This window comes from Schistocerca serialis, chromosome 3 (assembly GCF_023864345.2).
Source record: "Schistocerca serialis cubense isolate TAMUIC-IGC-003099 chromosome 3, iqSchSeri2.2, whole genome shotgun sequence".
NCBI lineage: Eukaryota > Metazoa > Arthropoda > Insecta > Orthoptera > Acrididae > Schistocerca > Schistocerca serialis.
In genome coordinates this window covers 399,269,511-399,275,184 of record NC_064640.1, presented here as the reverse complement: position 1 = coordinate 399,275,184, position 5,674 = coordinate 399,269,511, and positions in this window count along the sequence as shown.

The window sequence follows — 5,674 nt, the reverse complement described above, 5'->3', positions numbered from 1 at the left end:
AGTATCATAAACGTAATTTCGGGCCTGACCTCTGCCAGTACCTTTTGGAACCATAGACCAAAACACCATCTACCTGAAACTGTCAAGATATAGTGTCCGCATTTAACATTCTTCGATACGAATGACTCCCCTTTCTCGACGTGCCATGCAACAAAAACTATTTGTGCCCCAAAACAACCATTTTCGAAAGTACATTCACCTTATGTTCAGGTGGAAAAAAGAAAAATTGATGCCATGAGAAAAAAGAGGAAAAACTGTGAAATACAAATAAAACAGACACGCACTTACTTTTAAAACAGATTAGGCCTAATTGTACTGTCAATGTCAATGAAATTCACGAACAGCCACCTAACTTGAGATGTCATTTTATTTTATACTATTTTGAAGGCTACCAGCTTCAGCATTTCATTATGCCATCTTCAGGCCCCATATGCATCTTTCCAAATAAACGAAAGAGTCGTATAGAGCCATAAATCTCTGGATGTCGTGACTTCCGACATCCAGAAATTTATGGCTCTACATGATATTTTCGTTTATGTGGAGAGATGCATATGGGACGTGAAGATGGCATAACGAAATGATGAAACTAGTAGCCCTCAAAATCAAAAGTTACACGGCTCTTGGTGAATTTCATTGACATTGACCATTACTTAACCAGCCGATGTCCCCTGTCTATGATGGACCAACAGAGATAATCCTACTGTTGTGACTGATGGCGAAATCATCAACCACTCTTTGCAAGTCAATTGTCCTCGCTACAGTCTCTTCCTATTACGCCCACTAAAAAGTGCAGTGAAACAACGCTCGTTAATAGGCAAAAGTTAAATAGTGCATCGTGTTGAAAGTGAAATCGGTTGTAAAAGGAAATATGTGTGTGAAGTGCAACATGTGGCTGCATGAAAGGTGTGAGAAAACAAGCCTAAAATATAGTAGCGACGACATTCACTGGTCATGCCTTAACTGTTCGCAGGACGAAGACACACAACTAGCTTCCACAGTGAGTTCACAGGAAGAAATTGTTAAATTGCTTCGTAGCGTCATTGACGCTGTAAAAGCAGCATTATCAGTGCAGAAGCAAGAAAAACTGTGACCTGAAACGCGGGATAAAATGTTTTTCCAAAACAGCAGAGTCGATCGAGGCTGCTGCACCTAGGGAAGAAACTCTTGCGGAAGTCGTAAGAACCGAATGTAAATACAAGTGGACGAGTGTAACTCACAGGAAAAAGATTTCGACACGTCTCAGTAATGAAAATCAGAGCAAGAAAGAAAATGAATTCGTTGTTATAGGCGATTCTCTGCTGAAAAATGTGGTTGTGCCGAATTCCACAATAGACGTTCGTCCAGGAATCAAGAACCACCAGTTGACAAAACACCATGCGGGTGCAAATTCTCTCAGAAGCAGTACTGAGGAGGAAATTGTAAGTGAAACAAGAAATTTAATTAGATCTGCCAGAAACCTCTACAAAACGTCTAGAATCTCGGTGAATGGCATTATCTACAGAAGACCAGTCAGTGATCGGTATATTGAGAGAATAAACTGTGATTTAAACGAAAACTGTAACGATCGAGGAGCTGTGTTCATAAATCCGAATAAATTCTTAAGCGATAAATGTTTGGGTAAAGATGTCTACATTTAAATAGGTTAGGATACAAAATTTTTAGTAAAATGTTTGCTGATACAAGTAAAATTCTGCAAAATAGGAGAAACTTTTAAGAAATGGGGATGAGAAACGGTGTTTGGTAACGAAATCGGCAAAAGTGAAACGGTACTCAAGAAAGAGTATTCTTGAGGCCATAAATCGAAAAGAATGCAGTTGGATGTAAATGGTCCAAGTGCTTACTTTTCAAACAAAAGTAATAAACTGGACGAATTGCAAATTATTCTATCTGAATGTAGAAATATTACAGTCATTTGCCTCAATGAACATTGGTTTATACCTGACATTATTAAAATTTTTTATAAAATTGAAAATTTCGAATTAGCCAACAGCTTTCGTAGATTCGAGAAATTACATGGAAGATCTTGCATACTTACTCATTCTAATATAAAATATGATATAAGAAATGATTTTAATCATTTGAATGAAGAGTAAATATTTGGAAGCTGCTGTTACCACTCTGCATTATTCATTGAACAACCAAAAATTAAGAAACAAATTTCATATAACAAAAGCCATACGAAAAGGAACTGTAATGAAAAAAATTCATTCACATTTAGAAAGAAGTTAAGAAAGGTTGAATGGCCTTACAACAGCTGTGTTTCTAGTAATAATAACTTTAACAATTTTTAAGTAGCTTTCTTCAGATATTTAATGAAACTTTTCCACTTAGAACCACATGCAACAAAACGACTAATAAACTTAAATGGGTAACCAAGGGTATAAAAATTTCTAGTGCCAGGAAGAGGAAACTCGACAATGAACTGAAATATAATAAAAACAGACGTTTTACTGAGTATGTTCGTCATTACAAAGCTATAATTAAAAAAGCTGTGAACACAGCCGAACAGATGGCAAACAAGAAGTTCATTGTACAATGTAAAAGTAAATCAAAAGCTGTGTGGTGTGTTGTCAAATCAGAGTTGTGTGTTACAGCTAGTAGTAACGATGTATATAGGATTAAAGTAGGTGATACCTTTATTGGAAACCTGGCTCATATATCAGTGTGTTTAAATGAATTCTTCATAACTCTGGCAAAGTCAGATGTTAATGTAGCATAGTTTCAGAGTAAAGGAAATCCCTTTGGAATCCACCAAGAAGGTGAGTATTCTAAGAATTTTCAAAATATCACAATAAAGAATGTGGAAAATGTTATATTATCATTAAAAATACAACTCTGCTGGATGGGATTGAATATCCACTAACGTGATTAAAAGAGTGTGTGGCGTAATAGCACCTCCCCTAACTAAAGTATTAAACCTGTCTTATGAGCAGGGATGCTTTCCCAATGTTTTGAAGTATACTGTAGTCACACCCCTGTTCAGAAAGGATCGAGGAAAGACATGGTAAACCACTGGCCTATTTCCATTCTTAGAGTCCTGTCAAAAGTGTTAGAGAAAGTTGCTGCAACTTTATTGTAAAAAATGATATTATTATAAGTAATCAATTTGGATTCCAACCAGGACTCTGGATGCGGCTAATAACTTCATTGAAAAGATAAGCAAATCATTGGATCAGAGGAGTAAAGTTGCAGGTGTCTTTTGTGATCTCACAAAAGCATTTGACTATGTGAGCCACGACTTGGTTTTTCCACAAATTAGACAAATACGGGATTAAAGACAATTCCTTAAATTGGCTAACATCATACTGACTCAACAGAAAACAAAGGGTAACTATCACCTCATATGCAGTGAATTATTATTCTAAATGGAGTAAAGTGTCAAGTTTTAGGCTCCATTTTGGGGCCAATCCTGTTCCTATTGTATGTAAATGACTTACCTGTAAATATAAATTACCCATTTGTTTGCAGACGTATTTTCTGTTATAACTGAAGATGGTGATGATGCAGAAAAAATTGTAAGCACACTGGATGCCTTAGAAAACTGGCTCCAGTTAAATATGTTGAAACTTAACATTGCAAAAACCCATATGCTGCATTTCAGAACCAAACATTCAAAATGTATGGAACTTAAAATACAATATAAGAATCAACCTCTGAAAGAAGTTGACATAATCAAATTCCTGGGACTAAATGTGGACAACAACTCAATCTGGAATACGCAGATTGACTTCCTATCAAATAGACTAAGCAGTTTTGAATTTGCAATGCAGATACTAGCAAATTCCACTGACTGGAGTACAAGAAAATTTGCATATCCTCGGTTCCGAAACCAGTACAGAAAATTGGAATAGAGATAAACATAAAAATCATTTCCGCCCTCTTTATGCTCATGAAAACCACACATTGTGTATTGTACCACCATACAGCGAGACCTGAAGAGGTGGTGGTCCAGATTGCTGTAGACAACGATACCTCTATACCCAGTAGCACGTCGTCTTGCATTGATGCATGCCTGTATTCCTCGTGGCATGCTATCCACAAGTTCATAAAGGCACTGTTGGTCCAGATCGTCCCACTACTCAACGGCGATTCGGCGTAGATCCCTCAGAGTGATTGGTGGGTCACGTCATCAATTAACAGCCCTTTTCAATCTATCCCAAGCATTTTCGATAGGGTTCATTCTGCAGAACATGCTGGCCACTCTAGTCGAGCGATGCTGTTATCCTGAAGGAAGTCATTCACAAGATATGCACGATGGGGGCGCAAATTGTCGTCCATGAAGACGTATGGCTGGCCAGTATGCTGGCAATATGGTTGCACTATCAGTCGGAGGATGGCATTCACGTGTCGTACAGCTTTTACGGCACCTTCCATGACCACCGTCGGCCCCACATAATGCCACCCCAAAGCATCAGGACCTTGCTGCACTCCTTGGACACCGTGTCTAAGGCGTTCAGCCTGACCGGGTTGCCCCCAAACATGTCTACGTTTCCGACGATTGTCTGGTTGAAGGCATATGCGACACCCATTGGGGAACAGAACTTGATGCCAATCTTGAGCAGTCCATTCAGCATATTGTTGGGCCCATCTGTACGGCGCTGCAGGGTGTCGTGATTGTAAAGATGGACCTCACCATGAACGTTGGGAGTAAAGTTACGCATCATGCACTTTGAGTCATAACACGACATCCTGTGGCTGCACAAAAAGCATTATTCAACATGGTGGCGTTGCTGTCAGGATTCCTCCAAGTCACAATCCATAGGTAGCTATCATCCACTATAGTAGTAGGCCTTCGACGGCCTGAGCAAGGCATGTCATCGACAGGTCCTCTCTCTCTTTATTTCCTCCATGTCCGAACAACACCCCTTTGGTTCACTCTGAGACACCTGGACACTTCCCTTGTTGGGAGCCCTTCCTGGCACAAAGTAACAATACGAATGTGATCAACCATGGTATTGACCATCTAGGCATGGTTGAACTACAGACAACATGAACTGTGTACCTCCTTCCTGGTGGAATGCTACTATTCAGTAGAAGAATTCACAGAGGATGCAGTGATCATTTGAGCAAGTGGTAATTGTTACATTTTATTATATGTATGTATAACAAAATTGTATTATTATTATTATTATTATTATTATTATTATGCTGTGTGTTAACATCAGCTGTTCCTTGTTTATGGTGAAATTTTGTTACAGTTTGACACGTCTCCTGTACCTGAATCAGAGTTTGTACATTATGAGACAAATAAACTACGATCCACAATTCACTTTCTATTGCAAGAACAGACAAGTAACTTAGGCATTCATCAGACATTGAATCCCTTACATCACATAGATGAAAATCATCTTTCACATTATGCAGAAGAAGCTGGAGTAGTCTCTGATGTCATTTAATTTGTGCAAATCATGTAATGCAGGTTTATATTGTTCTAACTTGAGCAATGCAAGTAAGCTGTCAGTCTTCACTTCAGTTTGCTGTTCATGTCTTATGATAAGATTTTTAAAGTCTTAATTTCTGCCTCCAACAATTGAATATTGCATGAATAAGTTTGTGCCAACAGCTGCAGCATTCGTTTATGCATAAAATATTCACTTTTTGGATTTAGACAAGTAATTCCTTTAATTATTCCAGAGTTTGAAATAAAACATCTCCCAATTTCGTCTGTTATATA